Source organism: Corythoichthys intestinalis, chromosome 12, assembly GCF_030265065.1.
Source record: "Corythoichthys intestinalis isolate RoL2023-P3 chromosome 12, ASM3026506v1, whole genome shotgun sequence".
Taxonomy (NCBI): Eukaryota; Metazoa; Chordata; class Actinopteri; order Syngnathiformes; family Syngnathidae; genus Corythoichthys; species Corythoichthys intestinalis.
This window is the reverse complement of record NC_080406.1, coordinates 35,143,361-35,163,787: the sequence shown is the minus strand read 5'-3', so window position 1 is coordinate 35,163,787 and position 20,427 is coordinate 35,143,361. Positions and strand designations below refer to the sequence as shown.

Below are 20,427 nucleotides of genomic sequence, written 5' to 3'. Positions count from 1 at the left end.
ACAATGCGCCCGTTGTACGGTTACTGTCAGCTCTCTCAAATAAGGCTTCCTGTTCATTAGACTTCTTTTCACCTCGCCACAATGCGCCGGCTTTGCGGCAATGGCCGGTCGACGCCCATCTCTTCAATGCCCTGTGAATAGTTCTAAATAGTGTTTATGCAAGCCATTGTCACCCATTGTGCGACTGGTCTTAATGCACAGCGATTTGCCTGCTTTTGTGGCCCCCGGAGACATGATCTAGCCCAGGCGGCTTCGGGTGGTGCATGCCAGCAAACGGAGCAAAAGTTAACTCCCGGGGGACAAAGCTGCTGTTTGCCTGATAAAGTGGGACAACGTTAGAACAACAAGAGGCTTTCACGTTCCTACGCAAATTGGACAAGTCTGTCTCGGCTTTCAAAAACTCACTCCTTGGCTTTTCAAAGTGCATTGAGAAAGAGAACAATTCGGAGACTAGAAAATGGAGCAAAACTAACTTGTACATGCAACAACAAGGTAGTTTAAGCCAAGCTCGCACATATTTATCTTGAATATGCTTTAGTTGCAACATTAGATTAGAATGCTTCAGGTTTTCTTCTGCTTTGCAAAATGCTTCATTACATTCAATACAAACTAAAGAAGCACTCTAAAGAGCGCGGATCTCTGCCTAAGCAGCCATAGTAAAAGCACCACCATATTTGGTAGCGTGAAATTCAACACATTTTCAATTAAATTCATTCTCTAACCTCTGTGACTTTTGACCTCATTACCCCAAATTCAAACATATCCTGCAAGTTTAATAATAATCCCTTTATACATTCTTGAATTATAATGAAATTTCTTTTTTGACCTCTGCGACCTTTGACATCATGACCCCCAATTCTAATCACCTCTTCCATTTCATAGGCCAAATTTATCCTGCAAGTTTGATGATAATCCTTTGTTTCTTTCCTCAATTATCACAAATTTATTTTCTGACCTCTGTGACCTTTGACATCATCACTACAAAATGTAATGACCTCATCTGTTTCACATTAAAAACAAGTTTGATATCAATCATATTATTCATCGATGAGTTATCTTGAACACAAATACAGTCCCTGACAAAAGTCTTGTCGCGTATCCATTGTGTAGAAACAATTGCTAATAACCTGACTTTTAATTATTCAGTTGATTTCAGAAATGGCTCATATGAAAGATAAGACCCTCCCAAATGATGTTGAATCTACAAAAATATATTTGTTTCACTGAAAAAAGGTTTATCATTTAATGAAGACAAAGGTCAAATTTTGGCAAGACAAAACTTTTGTCGCCTACAGAAAGTAGTGTGAAAATTGAACAAAAAATGTACTTCAAATACAAAAATATGTTACATAACATAAGCGAATTAAGTAGTGGTGCTATGAGATCCAATGTAATATTTTGTATGACTTCCATGGGCTTGAAGGACTGCATCCATGCAGTTCGGCAAGGATTCATACAATTTATTGATGAAGTCATCAGAAACATCAAAGAAAGCAGTCTTGCATTCCTTCCAAACTTCATCAACATTCTTGGGTTTCGTCTTCCATGCTTCCTTGTTTCATCCTACCCCAGACATGCTCAATGATGTTCATGTCTGGTGTCTGGGCTGGCCAGTCCTGGAGGATCTTGATCTTCTTTGCCTTGAGGAACTTTGAAGTATGCGATAGAGAACCATCCTGATGCAGAATGTGTCCCTTTTTATGGTTAGGAATGTAAGAGGCAGCTAGGATTTGCTGATATTTCAGACTATTTATGTTGCTTTCCACCCTGCAGATCTCTCAGTGTGCAGACAATTAAAAAAACATACGGCATTTGCCAAGGCCCACTACCTGTCAAAAGGATGGATGCTGGAAAAGCGGCAAAAGGTGGATTTTTCCAGATGAATCTTCCACTGAATTACACCACAGTCTCCGCAAATATTGTAGGAGACCTACTGGAGCCCGGATGGATCAGAGATTCATTCAGAAAACAGTGGTGGCAAAGTTTGGTGGTGGCAAAATCATGGTCTGGGGTTACATCCAGTATGGGGGTGTGCAAGAGATCTGCAGGGACTCTATACTTACGTATGGAACTGAATACATAATAAAATGCTCTTTATTGTGATTTTTTTTTCTCACATAATGGAAAAATAGGTTGACTAAAGACACACCTCATAATTCAATCACTGCCATTGAAGGTACTACACAAATTATACCTCCTCTAAAAATGGCATATTAACACATACAAAACACAAAGGAAACGCATCGACAACCTTCCTACTGTTGTAAATGCTTAAGTTATTTTTTTATAAATTAGCTTACTGTCTGCCATTGACGATGCTAGACGTCTCATCCATTTTGACTGGGAGGTCAAAATGGACTTGACGTCTCGCACCGTCAATGGCAGCCAGTGAGTTCAATGAGTGTCATATAAAAGGTTAAACTTTTTTTTTAATCAATCTATAGCTGCTGTAAAATGTCAGCTGTACCTCCACATTTAAGTTGACGCGGCCGCCGAAAGATTAGACCGACGCTATCGGTTTCACATCCGATGCGGAATGTCTCCTCGGCGGGCTGATTTATTTAAACGCTGTGTCTTTATTCTCAAACCCATCGGTGTGAAAATGAAAACACGGCTGAGCAGCCGGCTACGCTAATCTGACACACATCACCGTCGGAGAATAAAAATGTGGAAATCTGCAAGATAAAGTCTAAAAATGACAGTTCCTGTCCTGTCACTTTTCTGTTTGTGTTTCATTCATTTAGAGGATATAAATTCTTATGAAAAAAAGAAAATACCGCATATTATAGCTTTTATGTGTTTGCAGCATTGTTCTTTCCACACATATCACCTTCAGAGAGTAATTGATAGGCCACACCATGCACAAAAAGTCCAAGCTACAGGCAGCGCACATGACATGATGCTGGTGTCAAAAAGCAGTCAGGAATGTGCAAGGAAGCAGCAGAGGCTCTTAATGCATGCGGGGTGATTACAGGTGAAAGACGTAACTGATAGTCGGCTTGCCATTGTTCTGAGATTTGGCCTTTTCAATGGCCTCTGGCATACTTTTCTTGAAAAAAGCTAAAATGAGTGGCGGGCCAACATAGAGAATGCCAGGACATGGTGATCTAGGAGGTCAGTTGAGCCTCGGGGTGGGTTTACACAACACTAATTTAGTCTGGGAAAAAAATGGGTTATAGAGTAGTTTGTGCTGTCAAAAATTATTTTGGCTCAAACAGCAACCGCTAATAGGCAGTAAATGCCTTCCAAGTTCAAATGAATTGGCATGTCTTTCGCCATCAGTAAATCTACCACATTTTAAGGTGTCGTGTGCCATTTTGGCACAGTTTAAACCAAACCAGTTCCCAGTAGAACTGGGCAGTCTGGTCTAAAATTATATCACAATTTTTCATCCAATCGCATTTATTCACTTCTATTTTTGTTGTTGTTGATCATTTAAAAACAAATACAAATACTAAAATGCATAATAAACTAGAGAGAAGTAACACTGAATACGCTAGCAAAATTTTTCATTATAGGTATTTGAAATAACCGACCCAGCATGATCTATCCATATGTGGATATCACATTCTGGGTAAGTAGACTACAGTATTAATATTCAGTAAACAAATGTGGACCACGTGAGCCAAAATGTGATGCCCACATATCTGGATGTCAGGTCTTAATTACATTGATCCCTCTTTTTTTGCGGCTAATGGGGACCAGAAGCCCCTGCAAAAAGTGAAAAACCGCATAATAGGATTTAATTACAGTACCTGCGTTATGCGTGGGAGGAACTTGCCGCACCACCTGGGTGTCGTGTTGGTCCAATCATGAGCGAAGAGAGCGTGGGATATGATGCTTCATTTGCTGGTAAAATAAAAAGTTCAAATTTCCCTGGAAATGTTGTAGGTTTGTAGCACGCATTGGGTGCTCTCAAAGTGAGTAAAATGGTCAAAAGTACCACTGAAAATGACCCTGGTGGTGTTTGAAGGGCATAGAAGGCTCTATTTCCGGGAAAAAAATGTTAACAAAAGGTTAAAATTTTCCCAGAGGTTGCGGAGATTAGTAGCAGACTTTGGTTGCTCTCAAAGCTGATAAAAACGATTAAAAGTAGAGCTGAAAATGACTGGGAAGCCCTTTTTTTTTTAAATTACTCGTGAGACTGGAGATAAAACAAGCTAAGAGGCGAGGCGACGATCTGTGCAGTCGAATCAGCTCACGAGAAATATCCACTCTCATTTGTTTTATCGCTTGTCAATCAGCATAGGGAAGGCTGCGATGTTACGTAGCCAATCACATAGGATAAGGCACCTCTTATTGGTGGACTCGTCCGTCGATCATAGTGGGGGGGAACAACCAGTTCACGGGGTGAAGCCACTCTTATTGCTGTACTTGTCGGTTGATCATTATGGAAGAGCTTGCAAAGGTGCTCTGATGTGTCAATCTCGCAACAGGAACCAATCACACGCCTTGAATGAGTGCCCGTATGTATGTACAAAGCCCTTGAGTCATGTTGCCTTGCTGCAAAACAATGTCTCTAGTGCCTCAAAACATGTATTTTTAAAAATTTTTTAATTCTTATTACTAATCATTATTTTTCATCATTTTGTATTAAATGAAATAAAAATTAAAATCAAAATTTAAATGCAAAAACAGATACATTCCCTTAATTACACGCTATTAGTAGTTATTATTAATTTCATAGTATTTAACTCATTGGGTTATCTGCTAATGACAACAAAAGATGTCAAATTCATTTAAACGGGTAGGACTGGCCGTGTATGCTTATGTTTCAGTGCCATTGATGGTGTTAAACGTCAAATCCATTTGTCATTCGCTGACAGTGAGTGACCAAAGCCAGCCAAGTCAATGGCTGCCAATAAGTTGATATTCTTGTTTTTTAGCACCATTCAAAGAGCAAATGCCTAAGAGCGTTCTATTCCATTTCTATGCATGTTCCCAAGGTATTTCTATGTGAACTTTTATTGTTTCGATCATTAAATACTGTGGCGTAATGCTAATTCATGTTAGTGTATCAATACAATCTTCCATTGTATTTAGCATTGCGCTAAAACGTTTTCAGAAACTAATATGAAGTATTGGTATTTTGTAATTTTATATTGTGTGATCTATTTTATAGTTAACCTCAACTGGTGTGCAATAAACAGCTTGAAAACCATCAATATAGAGGGAGTGTTCACTATCTGGCAAACAGGCAAATTGTAAGAAAGATGGGGTAAAAAAAAAAACATCAACATAATCATGTAAATGCCAGTGTTTCTTGCCGCTAATTGGTAGTCTTTCATTACTCATAAGCGCTTGCTTCTACATTTGACCTCCATTAGCCATCCAGGTGCGTTTCACATTTGATTTAATGGAGCGCAGTCATGAGGTGATTGGCCGTCCGCCACCGTTCTCCTCCGAGCCACTTTTCTTTTCACGCCCACCGTTGACTCGTCTTGCTGCTGGCTGATATTTTCATTAGAGGCCTCCTTATCAAATAATGAAATGAAGAATCTGTGTTGAGGGCTCGTCGGTATTACCTGGCAAATCAAAGACGGGCTCCCCGCATACCCTGCTACATACTAATGCCACTTTAACAAGAATAATAGCACACAAAAAGCCTCTCACATCCTATCTAATTAATAACAAGACAAATTGAAGTTAATTGAAATTTGAGCATCCCCTTGTTTGACTTAAGAATAATACATCCGCTTGTTTTTGTTGTTGAATTGCTCTCATGACTTGTATCATTGATCTCAGGGATGACGAGAAAATATAAAAGAAGGCAACATATTCAACCCCCCGACATTGATTCAGACTCAGGCATTAATATTCACCCACCAGATAATCACCGCAAGGTGTATGATTTGTTTTCATTGATTAAGTGACACCTCGCCATGTTGTTATTAATACACTTTGCATTGATATTATTTCTGCATTAACAACGCCATGAGCACGAGCGATTGCACGCCAGATGCAAATGAGCAGCGAGCGCGCTCTAATCAGCGACGCTTTTGATACAAAATCTTTACAACTCTAATCAATCTCCGCGGACGAGCTTTACAAACTTTTTCAATGCTGCCGTTTATTATTATTTTTTTCCTGAAGAGGCTGAGCCCTCCTGTCAGATAGCTGGCATGTTTTGCAAATTAAAAAGCCTTCCAGGAATATGAATTAGGTCGACCGGCGCTTCCATTCATCGGCACCAAGCATTTCACTTAACGGGGATTCTTTGCGGCTAATGCACAATTCCCACCTAGCGCGCGGTGGCGATACGCACAAAAACACAATCTGGCATCCTCCTAGTATTGCATTTTTAAAAATTATTTATATCACGGCTTTTGTCACGTCGGCCCGTAAACAGAAATAGCTGAACAAAAAAAATAAACAGATAAACAGGAGGGCTTTTATGTAGCGTTCTTCCCGCGCCAAGAACATTTCTGAAGTTAACGGTATTTATGCACCCGCCATGTTGGTCACAGTCTGTCACACTTTATTTGCATCTGCATGTCCGATTAACAAATATGACATATTCCTAAGATCAGGCTCCTAGCGCTCCAACCGCCCACCATGGCAATTAACTGTCTACTAAGCGAACAGGCGGAACACACATGTCTGACGCAAGCTAGTCGCATATAAAGCGCTTCTTTCTAGAGATGTCGAAGACGAGTGTGTAGAAATGATTTGGGCTGGACAGCTTGACTTGTTTTTAACTCGTTGACTTCCAGTGACGATGCGGGATGTTGAATCCATTTGATTCTAATAGACTGGACGTCTATCATCGTCAACGGCAGTGAAATAGAACTTAAATGTAATAGGGCCTATTACGTAATTGGCTGTATGCAACCTTTAAAACAAAGAGCCATTTCGATCATGTTTCCACAGAAAAGACAACACTGGGAACATACTGTATAGTGACACTTGAAATTAGGGGTGTGACAAAATATCGAAATGGTGATATATCGTGATACCTTGTATCCCAAAAGGTTATCGATATGCTCCTGTCAAGAATTGAGATATCGTTTTAAAAAGGTGTCAATGTGTAAAATAAAAATAAAAATAAACAAGTTGCTACCAAAATCTTCCATCATAATAATGTCTCAATTAACTCTAAGGCTGCCAGTGACTGTGCTAGACGCCCAATCCATTTAGACCGGAACGTCCGTTCATTCAAAACCAGAGCATTCACAGTCATTCGGTCCGATTTTCGGGGCATTAGCAGGTTGTAACCTGTTCATTTTAGGGCATTTCAAGGTCATTTCCTGTTAAGTTTGAGTCACTGCACACACTCATTTGGGTGATTCCCAGGTCACTTCCTGTTCTGTAACGCAAAATAAATAGGAAGTGACCCATAAAATACCCCAAAATCAACTGGAAGTTACTGAAAATCAACAGGTAAATGACCTTAAATGGCCCAAAATTACCTCATTGCCTGGCATTGGCTGCTACTGACGTCCATACAGGGTGACCCAAAAAAAGGTTTACACTGCCATAATACAATTTAAATGCCATGTTTATTCAGCTTAGAATTAGAATTGAATCACAAATTATACGTTATTGTAAAGAACATGTACAGTACACTCTTTTTCAATGTGTCCTCCCTTAAGTGTCACAACAGCCTCCAGGCGCCTGCGGAACGCTTGACAGGTCTTCTTTATGTAGGATGCTGTCATCTTTTCCCAAGATCTAACAATGGACCTCTCCAAGGTTGCCACAGAAGTTTGTGGCTTCTTTCAGGCACTGTCCTCCACAGTTGCCCATATGCTATAATCCAGGGGATTGAGATCTGGACTCTGGGGTGGCCACATATCACCTTGTCAATCAACTTTTTGGTCCGCACAGATCGGGTTTTCCAGACCCAGGTTTTCGTGAGGCTGTTCCAGTATCTTTCAGCTTCTTTTTAACTTTGTAGACTGCACATCTGGATATTCTCAGATTTGCTGCAATCTCAGTTGGTGTCAGACCGGCACGCAGCAATTCAGGTACAGCTAAAGTTTTCTTCATTTTCAGCAGAAGCACAGAAATTGTAGAGACGAGAGATTACCAGCTGCACTGAGTGACCTTAATGAATCACTTAAGCATGACAACCTATTTAGATATGTTTCAATGGCTTTTAAACAAGCAGTCAACTGAGTGTAAACTTTTTCTTGGGTCACCCTGTAGATGTTCAATCCGTTTGAAGTGGGAGGGATGGCAGCGAATGAACATTCGTTGATTCGCTGCCACCCTCCCAGTTCAAATGGATTGGACGGCTACTAGTGACAAACTCATTCCAATTCACAGCAGAAGCTTGTTTTTCAGTTTATTAGTTATTTGTAGAATATCCTAGAATGATTTCCCGACCAATGTATCGATAATCATTGTATCGCCATATCGTCAGATCATCATTATCGTGAGCTTTGTATCGCAAATCGTATCGTGAGGTACCAAGAGTTTCCCACTCCTACTTGAAATTACTGCGTCAGCTAGGTTGTGTATATTCAGTATACACTATTGGCACCCCTGCCGTTCTGTCAGATAATGCTCAATTTCTCCCAGATAACGAAGGCAATAACAAATGCTTTGGTAGTAATATCTTCATTGATTTAGCTTGCAATGGAAAAACACAAAAGACAATGGAGAATCAAGTCAAATCATCATCATTTTACACAAAACTCCAAAAATGGGCCAGACAAACGTATTGTCACACTTGCAGCAGGTTAAAATAGATTAAAGTTGACTCAACCTCTGTCCTGTGTCATTGTGTGTACCACATTGAGCATGGAGAAAAAGAAGACCAAAGAAATGTCTGAGGACTTCAGAAGCAAAATTTGTGTGCAATGAAAAAGCACAAAAGAGAATGGAAAAAAATTAAAAATGATCATTTTACACAAAACTCCAAAAATGGGACGGACAAAAGTATTAGCACCCTTTGAAAAATCATGTGATGCTTGTCTAATTTGTGTTAACAGCACTTGTTACTTACCTGTGGCACATAACAGGTGGCGGCAATGACTAAATCACACTTTCAGCCAGTTAAAATGGATTAAAGTTGACTCAACCTCTCTCCTATGTCCTTTTGTGTACCACATTGAGCATGGAGAAAAGAACTGTCTGAGGACTTGAGAAGCTAAATCGTAAGGAAGCATTGGCAATCCCAAGGCTACAAATCCATCTCCAAAGACCTGAATGTTCCTGTGTCTACCGTGCGCAGTGTCATCAATAAGTGTAAAGCTCATGGCACTGTGGCTAACCTCCCTAGATGAGGACGGAAAAGAAAAATTGACAAGAGATTTTAACAAAAGATTGTGCGAATGGTGGATAAAGAACCTTCACTAACATCCAAACAAGTTCAAGCTGTCCTGCAGTACCCTTGTGCGAATGGTGGATAAAGAACCTTCACTAACATCCAAACAAGTTCAAGCTGTCCTGCAGTCCGAGGGTACGACAGTCTCAACCCGTACTATCCGTCGGCGTCTGAATGAAAAGAGACTTTATGGTAGGATACCCAGGAAGACCCCACTTCTGACCCAGAGACATAAAAAAGCCAGGCTGGAGTTTGCCAAAACTTACCTGAGAAAGCCAAAAACGTTTTGGAAGAATATTCTCTGGTCAGATGAGACAAAAGTAGAGCTTTTTGTGAAAAGGCATCAACAAAGAGTTTACAGGAAAACATCGACGCCCTCCAAGAAAAGAACACGGTCCCCACAGTCAAACATGGCGGAGGTTCCCGGATATTTTGGGGTTGCTTTGCTGCCTTTGAGACTGGACTGCATGACCGTGTGCATGGCATTATGAAGTCTGAAGACTACCAACAAATTTTGCAGCACAATGTAGTGCCCAGTGTGAGAAAGCTGGGTCTCCCTCAGAGGCCATGGGTCTTCCAGCAGGACAATGACCCAAAACACACTTGAAAAAGCACTAGAAAATGGTTTGAGAGAAAGCACTGGAGACTTCTAAAGTGGCCAGCAATGAGTCCAGACCTGAATGCCATAGAATACTTGTGGAGAGATCTGAAAATGGCAGTTTGGAGAAAGCACCCTTTAAATCTAAGAGACCTGGAGCAGTTGGCCAAAGAATGGTCAAAAATTCCAGCAGAGCATTCATTCTCTGACAGAATTGCAGGGGTGCCATCGCTTTTGGCCAGCAGTGTATATAAGTCTACATATATACAGTGGGGCAAATAAGTATTTAGTCAACCACTAATTGTGCAAGTTCTCCCACTTGAAAATATAAGAGAGGCCTGTAATTGTCAACATGGTTAAACCTCAACCATGAGAGACAGAATGTGGAAAAAAACTACAAAATCACATTGTTTGATTTTTGAATAATTTATTTGCAAATCATGGTGGAAAATAAGTATTTGGTCAGTACCAAAAGTTCATCTCAATACTTTGTTATGTACCCTTTGTTGGCAATAACGGAGGCCAAACGTTTTCTGTAACTCTTCACAAGCTTTTCACACACTGTTGCTGGTATTTTGGCCCATTCCTCATTCTTTCCTTTACATAGATCAGTCGTCCTGGTCCCTTTGCAGAAAAACAGCCCCAAAGCATGATGTTTCCACCCCCATGCTTCACAGTGGATATGGTGTTGGTGTTGGTTGGTGTTGGTGTTATACTTATATGGTGCATTTCAGTATTCGTTTTCCTCCAAACAAGAGAACCTGTGTTTCTACCAAAAAGTTCTATTTTGGTTTCATCTGACCATAACACATTCTCCCAATCCTCTTCTGGATCATCCAAATGCTCTCTAGCGAACCGCAGACGGGCCTGGATGTGTACTTTCTTCAGCAGGGGGACACGTCTGGCAGTGCAGGATTTGAGTCCCTGGCGGCACATTGTGTTACTGATAGTAGCCTTTGTTACTGTGGTCCCAGCTCTCTGTAGGTCATTCACTAGATCCCCCCGTGTGGTTCTGGGATTTTTGCTCCCCGTTCTTATCATTATGACACCACGTGTGAGGAGGGAGTTGAAAGTCCGTGTTGCCCAACGACAGCCCCAAACATCACTGCTCTAGAGGAGATCTGCATGGAGGAATGGGCCAAAATACCAGCAACAGTGTGTGAAAAACTTGTGAAGAGTTACAGAAAACGTTTGGCCTCCGTTATTGTCAACAAAGGGTACATAACAAAGTATTGAGATGCACTTTTAGTATAGACCAAATACTTATTTTCCACTCTATCTTGGAAATAAATTCTTTAAAAAAATCAAACAATGTGATTTTCTGTTTTTTTTTTCATATTCTGTCTCTCATGTTTGAGGTTTACCCATGTTGACAATTACAGGCCTCTCTAATCTTCTCAAGTAGGAGAACTGGCACAATTGGTGGTTGACTAAATACTTATTTGCCCCACTGTATATTGTGTGGTGCATATTTCACTTAACAAAGGAGTTTTGCCTCCTTTCAGTAAGCAGGATAAGTGTTCACTTTTTACACATTTTCATTAACAGAACACTCGCAGGTCATACATTCACCAACTATGTAAAGTTACTGTTGCAAATCTGAAGGAGTAAATACAAGTCTTTTCGACTGTGAATGGCTGTTAACAAACACATAAGCGGTGAGCCTGACTTAATCTACCTAGTAAACTAAGCCTCATCTGAGGGTACATGTGGCTCTGGAGCAGCAGGTTGCTTACCCCTGTAAATAGGCTGTAGCGACTTGTAATATTTTGTGTGTTTTCAAAGGTCAAATACGCAAATATGAGGGTAAAATATATTTGGCAAAATAGTTTTTGTATGTGAGGGAATGATGGGTTGTCCAATCCAAGCGACCAATTTGGATTTTTCTTTTTATTGTTTGGAATTTGGTTAGTTCCTACAGTGGTGATTAGTGATTAGTTTTTTGGGGGCGAGGGGAGTGATTAATTTGAGATTTTTTTGTTTTAGTTGAAGTATCTATTTTTTTTTAAAACTCAAGATTAGAACACGTATACAGTGATTTTTCAATTTTCTCATTTTGACCTATGAATATTGCCTCTCGGGATACAATACAAAAACGAAAGGATTAGCATCTTCAATTTCAATATCAGGGTTTCCCGCGGTTCACACCGTCAGACTTTTCTTGCCTTATTTTTAAGGGTGACTTTAAAAAAAACAGTGCAAAATGCTAGTTTCAGTTCACCACAATCAGCTTTTCTGTTGCAAAAGGACTCATTAAAATTCTGGATTCCAAATCATTTATTGTCTTTTCTGAAAACCTACTCTAAGATATCATGGAAACACTCCAAAAATCTTAACTTTGCATCTCCATTGCAAATCCTCAACCAAAAGGTATCGTGATTATCTTTATAGAATCACTTGTATTTGCTATTATTATCATCATCCGGGTGCCTTCATCATTTTGGTTTTATCGGAAGCAACATCTCAAGGAAAAGCGATAGTTTAGTTTTAGTGACAATCTGTTCTGCTTCTTTAAACCACTGACCGACGGGGCATAGCCAATATGTTGGCTAATCCATTCTCGTGTCTATACCAGGGGATGCTTATGGAGGCATATTTGCTTAGGGCAGCCATGCAAATTATTACTTACTGCCCCGTAAGCTGATAACACAAATTAGATCCCCATTAAAGTTGAACAATGTATGTAAAAATGAAGAGATGTGGCAAGCGATACCTCCAAGGGATGCTTAAGTCGCACGGCACTAAAATATGCCTCATGCTGGCAAACTTCAAAAGTGGAGAGATGTTTATCCTCGGGATTGGAGGGTTCATAATAGTAATCTCCTGCGCGCAGAGGCAGCTGCCAGGTGGAGGGTAGCGCAGCGCATGTTTATGAATGGAAATCATTACTGGGACCGGGAAGCATACCAGCACGGACCGCTGATACACAACTTTTCTATCAGGGAGCTCGTAAAAGTTTCAAGTGCGGGCCACGGCCATTCACAAAGCTGAATACGGGTCATATTTGAGAACAAAAGTCTAGTTAATTCCATCCTGCCACCTGAGGGGCCCCAGGGAGCACAAGGGGTTTGACACCAACGCTCCCCTGCCGCGTCCCGCCACCTTTCACTGGCCTTTCGACTCTTATCTGATGAGCCGCTTTAATTCGTGTGCCAAACAACTCTCTAGCGGGTGCTGGCGCACATGCTTGGTGGCTTTTAACTCTTTCACTGCCATTGACTGTAATTAACATAAAATCCATCATAACTAGGAGAACTGATATTCAATGATCATGGTTTAGCGCCATTGTCGGCAATTTAGGGTTTCATGGAACGTCACTGCACTGCTGGCCAAATAGTGTGCTGCAGTAAGGACTTCAAAAGTTCATCATTATTAGCAGCTTTTGACTTTGTATTCCTCCAAACACTGGCTCATTTGGAAAAACATGAACTGGGGAACCTGGACGCTCCAACTTTAAATACAATCAAAAAGTATACCGTAATTTTCGCACTATAAGGCACACCTGACTATAAGCCGCCACCCACCAAATTTGGCACGAAAACTGCATTTGTTCAGAGATCAGCCGCATTGGACGATAAGCTGCAGCTGTCCTCACTGTAATATGGGATATTTACACTAAAATATATTAAACCAGTAACACTTTATTTGACAGCGGCATCATACGATAGCCATAAAACCAAATGATCCACCATGCTTCAAGAAGCTTCGTTTGGCCATCACTGTTCCCTTGGGGGAGACAGTCAACCTCTGCTGCCACCTGCTGTCAATACTGTTGTAATCCAACATGCCTCCTAGCATGCATTGCAGCGCTAAAGATGTAGATAGCAATCAAAATTCATATTCTCTGCTAATTCTTCATTTACTGTTCCAGGTGTTTCAGTAATTGCTAGTTATGGAATTTGGTAACACTTCATTTGACGGTAGCACCATAAGACTGTCATTGGACAATCATAATTATGACGTGACACTGTCATGAGCATAAATGAATGCTTATAACAGATGCCATTTAGTGTTATCTGGCAAATTATCTCCCTTTTGAATGGATGTCAAAGCTCCAAGCTGGACATAAATTGAGTTAATGATCAAATTTGCCGGATGACACTTAATGACATCTGTCATAAGCATCCAATAATGCCCATGATAGTGTCATGTCATAATTGTGATGGTCTTATGACAGTCTTATGATTCTTCTGTCAAGTGTTACCTATTAACCCAAATCAATCAACAAATAAGTCGCACTGGACTACAAGCCGCAGGATTCATAATGAAGGAAAAAAGTAGTGGTTTATAGTCCGAAAATTGCGGTAATCTCTTACAATAAAAGTACCTAGTTAATAGTTATTACTTTTGGACCCATGTAGTAGGATGCAATAATGTAGGCTCCTGGCAAAATGCAACATTTTGGGGGCAAAATGTGACCTGTTGTAGGCAGACGCTTTAGTGTAGCTTCACATTTAAACTGCTTAAAGGTGCGTATTATTTCTATTCATTTATTCATGTATCTATTTGATACAAGCAATGGTTTTAGGTAAAAAGTCAATGGATGTCATCACTAACCAACTGCTTGGAAAATCTGAACAATACTAACACAACAAGCATAAACGGAAAGTGGCGAGGCTAAATTATTTCGATTGCATTTACGGACATACAAAAAATAAACGCCACACTCCTGCAGGGAGCCTGCACAAAAAGGAGCATCCTCGTGTGTGACGTCATTGTCTGTGTGGGTCACCTCTGAACCGCAAGCTAATATTTTATCGGTATTGTTTGATGTCTTCTCCGGACATATTCAAGCATAAAAGTTACAAGCTCTTTTTATTAGTTCTCTTTAGGATCAGAAAAGCCACATCTGTACTATTTGCCTCCATTGTTTACGATGCCGTATTGCCACCTAAAAAAATGGTGATGAAGCGCTCCATGACGTCACTTCCGTTGGCTCCGGTTTTTAGATGTGTATCAGGAGGATACACTAGACTAGGTATCCGATGTTTAAGAAATAACCTGGGTCTTTAACCCATGTGATAAAATATCCGGAAAAAAGGTATATTATTGTAACCGACATGCTGTATAGTAAGCCCGAATGATATATCGTTTAAACATCGCCATCCCGATGTGCACATGTGCAATAGTCCCATCGCAAGGATGTGCGATAGTTTTTTTCTGTCCCACAAACTTCATGCGCTCGCACAGCCTCTCTCCCTCCCTCTCCTAGCTCTTTGTTCCTTAGTCACTGTGCCACTCGCTTATCAAAGTTAACGATGTTGACAGATGGTTGTCTTTGATCTTGCCAGAGAAGCAGACTTCATATGCGCCTCATACGTCAATCATCGTTTAACTTGTTAAATAGTTGCTGTGGAAGGAAGCGCGCTGGAATGAATGTGTTTGTTGTGTTTGCATGTTGTGGCAATAAACGCTAGAAGTGATCTTGAGTTTGTAATTTCTACATGTCACTCCAGGAGTCACAGCCAAGGTAGGTAAACTGAAGCATTTAAGTCATTTGCTCCAAAAAATGTATAAATACATTCTATTTTTAATTGCTTCAGAGTCCCAAAAACGTAATTATACATCTTTCACGTTTCTTTTTTACAAGATGCATCTATAGGTTCCTATGTATCTAAGATACAATGCACAAAGCTCAAAACCCATTTTAAAGCAATAAAACTGGCCACTGGAGGTCAGTAGCGCATTTGGTAAGAACTCATCTCGGGCCAAGAAAGGAAGTGAAGAAAAATAGTCAGGAAACGGAAGTTGAAGGGATCTTGTGAAGACGCGTGAGAATTTGAGAAAAATGTGGAAAAAGATTGGGGAAAAAAGGCAAACGACACTGGAGGAGTGTTTTGAAAAGAATACGAAACCATCGTCAAAGAAGGATTCGAAAAAATCTATCTTGATGAGACAGACGGTGACGTCCACAACAGCGTCAGGTTCCACACGCATTCTGCGGAGCTCACGTTGCGTTACTCCTTAGCCTGAGATTGAAACCAACAATGAAGATGATGAAAAAAGTGAGACCGTTCCGATCCGGACTCATCAGTTTAGCCAAGGGAGCAGCCGAGAGTCTTCTCCGTTGTTATGTGCGCAAATAGTCCAACAGTTCAATAGTTTAGTTATGTGTAAATAAATTGTTACTTGGCAATCAAAAGCTCTATTTGTCATGTTGTTTGTTATTTTGTAGAACAAAAACACTATTGAGATGTTTGGGATGTCACATAAGCGAAAAATAGCTGTGCTAAAGTCAAAGTTATGTTTGAAATGTATGCTTTCACAAAAAGCTCAATTTCTCTGTTTTTTTTCATAAGAAAATTGGAAAGTTTCTCCAACTAAGCTATTTTCTAATGCTGATTTCTAAAGAATGGAAAGAGATATGAACTAACTTTTTTTCCTGCTGAAAGAAGCGAGTCTAAGCTTTCTTTTGGTGGGTTCCATGTTTATATAGCAATAGAACAGAATTTTCTGTGGGCCTTGCAAAATCAGTCAAAATCCAGTAAAACGGCCAGGAGTGAAGGGCCTTGCTCCGGTGAAAATGGCTGGGAGTGAATGAGTTAGTAAAGCCAATCATTTTTCTACTACAGTAATTTATTGTTGTTTAAAAATGATTTGGTGGAACAGTAATGTTTAAAACTGATCATAATTATTACATTTGAAGTGCTTAAAAAACATTTATTAAAATATAATAATAAATAATATATATACATTTTTTAATCATATCTCTTTTCAATCCTAAGTCTGAATAAAGACAATGAACACACACAAATACGGGGGTGCGCTACTTTGCAGTTTTTCACTTAGCGCGGCGGGTTCTGGTTCCCACTAACCGTGAAAAACGAGGGATCACTGTACACTGTGGTCACGGTGAATCATCCAAAGTCTTTCCAAACACCTATTCAAGTCATCTAGTAAAAAATTCTCTAAAAAAAAAAATATATATATATATATAATATACCATAATTTCCCGAATATAAGGCGCACCCGTGTATAATGCGCACCCCAAATTTACTTGTAAAATCTAGGGAAAATTATTGTACCCATTTATAACGCGCACCCTAATTTTAGCACCAATAAATAGAAGAATACAAGAAAACAGAACTCGTGTACAGATACAGAAATGTCATTTTACTGACTGGTGAAACACAGCACAAGCATAGCATATTGGTAGTTCAAAACATTACCATAAACTGACAATATATACGGTAATAATATGATTTGACAACTTCTCCAACTTACCAGAATCTTGGAGAAAACAAAACAGATGTGACTTTTCTTTTAAAGGCTGCTGTATAACTTGCTCGTTTCATCATGATAAATAAATGTTTCTTCCATGGATTGATACGGTAAAATGAAAGTGAGAACATAAGTTGGAAATCCGTGAGAGCTCATCGCTTTCGACACGACACTAACAATAGGAACTATTGCTATTTGGGTTTGAGTTTCCCGAGGGACAGATATAGTTGACGGACACAGGAAGTCTGTGTGCTTGCGTTTGTTATGGTCCGAGTTGCGGAGCTGCAATAAACGTTGACTCAAATGAGTTCAAGAAAGTAAATTCTGTGCTTTATGAAGAGTGAAAAAAGCAGAATTTAACACAGACGAAATCATTCGGCCGATTAGAGAGAAGTATCACCGAAATGAAATGGTGATGTCACGTACCGTAATGGTCAGCAACGGATTGCCGCATACGTTTCTTCAACACAACGTCGCCGTGTCAAAAAAAAAAAAAAAATCGGTTTTAATATATATATATATATATATATATATATATATATATATTTAATATCGCAATATAATATCGCAATATATTGCAAACCCCCCCAAAACTCGCAACAATATTTTTTTCCAATATTGTTCAGGCCTACCGTATAGTATAATAAATTGAACGTTAAAGGCCGTTATCCGTCCTAGAGTAGACGTAGCCTAATCCAAGAATACAACTCAACAGTCCCAAGTGCTGATGGCTGACATCATGAAAAGTTCCGAAGTTGCGAAATACGAGAGATTCCAAAATCGTGTGGCCTATGTGGACGTTTGGCTTATGGCTAACCCAATGAATGTCTGTTAGCCAGTAACTATAACTAATAACCAATATGTAGTGTCCGATAACATCCTTTTTTTTTTTTTGCACCAGTTAACGTTCATTTGCACTGCATACAGGGTATGTTTGATGGTTAATATGGTGGACGTTTCTCATTGGGACAGAATTACGTGATAGTTGTGAGATGTGGAACAACTTCTGTAGACGTCCAGTTCATTTTGACTGGGGGGGTTGGCACCAATCGTTCGATCACTACGTGTCCCTTCCAGTTAACATGGATTGGACATTTATCAATCTCAATAGTGGCCAATGTATTAATTTATGAAGTAGCATTAGTAGACAGTTGAACAGTAGAAAGGTTGTTATTTTGTATTTTGAGTGTTGTCAGTGATAATATAGGGAAAATTTGTTAGTGGTCAATGCAAAATCAGTTCACTTTCAAAGTAACCCCGGTTCGTCCATCGCCATAAATAGCAGTCAATGAGTTAAAGAATTAGAAGTTCTGTTTTCAGTGCGATAGATGAGAGAGGAAGTGCTTCGGACGTTTATTGGAACCTTTGTTGAGTCCCTTTCCCTTTCGGAAAACCTCCCGTGCGGTCAGCAATTTTTCACCCCCTCTGGACAGATGACTTTCAGCGCGAGGTGGTGAAAGAGATGAGGCCGAAACACAAAGGCAAATTAAGGGCAGCAAAACAGCCGCCATTGTCCCATTGTCAGGGGTCACAAATCGTCAAGTAAAAGCAACACAGCGGTGGTTGAAATGTATGCGCCACTATCCCGTTGAACCCCGGCCGCCCCCCTTTATCCACCGCTCCCCTTGCCTCTCTTTATATTCATTAGATTCATTATAGGCCACAAAGGATTGCCAACAAAACAGCTTGTGATTTTAGTTGAATTTGGAGGCCTGCGGGGAAATTAAAGTAGGTGACTATCACTAGAAGGGGGGCAGCTTTGACACATCTGAAGCTTTCAGTGATGCTAATAGCCAAGCGTATCCAAAATACACAGGAGCTGACCTCAAACAGATTGCGGGGGTTCGGAATCATTAGTTTGCAAATGAAGCGCGAGTACACGGGTTCAATGACGGAATCAACCCACTCTGAACCTTTTGATTAGTGTTTGTCAACTCCCCCTTTTCCGCCCACTAGCGCGCCAGAAATTAATAAAGCAGACATAGCGACACTTTGCAGTCTGCCGTCTCGCGGCACCTGTTAAACAAATGTACTTAAGGCGGGAGTGGAATTGCAGCCGTGGTGAAATTGCTGTAAAATCTTCATTTAGATGACGTCCCCGGGGCCCGCTCATTACTTGAGATTTATATAGCATTAGTTCTGCTTCGCAAATGTGCCGCGCGACATTCCACCTCAGTGAAATATGAAGAGGTATGATAAAAAGGTGACAACAGATTCTCGCGTTTTAGAATTCCAAAAGGAGCTTCATTAATTCAACTTGTAGCGTGCAGCAAGTTCTGTGGCCTAGAGCGCCCCGTTGTTGCGCGCCGCGAGACTGCTGATCGACACGATGTAGGTTGCGGAGAATTAGACAACACCTGCAGATGTTCACTTTGAAAAGCCGGTTATGGAGGTCAAAGCTTGTCAAAGCCCTCAACGCTATTGCAGAGGTGGGTTTAGCAAGAATTTTGCAATTTGTGTGGGCACGTAAGGCTCAATCATTTGTGCCCCCAAAACTGGGGGTTGAACGTAGAAAGCAGGAACAGGAATTATAAAGATGTCAGAGTAGAAGCAGAATCGCTGCTTAGGCTGCCATTGACGGCAATAGACATTTGACATTTTAATTGGAAAGGGATGGGAAAAAACACAATTTTACAACGAAAAGGAATAAAATTGGCACAATTTGATAACCGTGGTGTTACAGTGTGTTTTGATAAAAGCAGTATTGGGACGTAGGATTAAAATGTACTACTACTCTATATTAAATAGAAAATACAATCGGTGAATATTTACCCCCCCCCCCCCCTTTTTTTTGGGTGTTTTATTTTTAGTTTAAAAATAAATTCAAATAAATAAATAAATAGTAAATATTGTTTTAGATTCAAAATATAGTTATTTGTTCCCAGTGTTGTTTTAAAAAAAAAAATTGTCAATGTACACTTTTTTCATGACGAGACAGTAACGTGTTTTGGGAGACTAAAACATAACGAGATGAATTCCAGTTTTCGTCGGACGAGATGGGAACACAACAAAAATGCGCAATAGTTTCCGTCACATTCACAATGTGTGACATTTTATGTGTAGTTAGCCTGCATCGTAGCAGTGTCTGTTTGTGTCACTCATGTGGCTTGCTGCGCCCCACCCTCCCCGAGTCACCAGTTTCCATGCAGGCTTTCACACACAGTAAGATTTGTTTTCTTGTCTTGGCCAGAGAGAATATGCATTGTTGCTTTAGCTTTTAAGGTCTGTGCTGAGTGATCATCACACTCTAAATGTAACTTTGAGCATTAGCATAATAATGCTAACGGCGAGCGTCCTTTTAAACTCACGGACAACTTTTTTACAGACAGTTTATGGC

General features: G+C 40.2%; 1 protein-coding gene across 3 annotated transcripts in view; it reads left to right on the top strand.

Annotated features, from left to right (window-relative positions):
• The window catches only part of LOC130927597 (ATP-binding cassette sub-family C member 4-like), a 102,883-nt gene extending 100,532 nt beyond the window's left edge, over positions 1-2,351 (top strand). The window contains exon 29 of one of the 3 annotated variants that reach the window (XM_057853547.1): positions 1,573-2,351. The gene's annotated coding sequence lies outside the window, so the exon portion shown is untranslated. The remainder of the gene's footprint in view (positions 1-1,572) is intronic. The other 2 variants (XM_057853542.1, XM_057853544.1) reach the window with 2 other exon arrangements.
• The last annotated feature ends 18,076 nt before the right edge of the window (positions 2,352-20,427 follow it).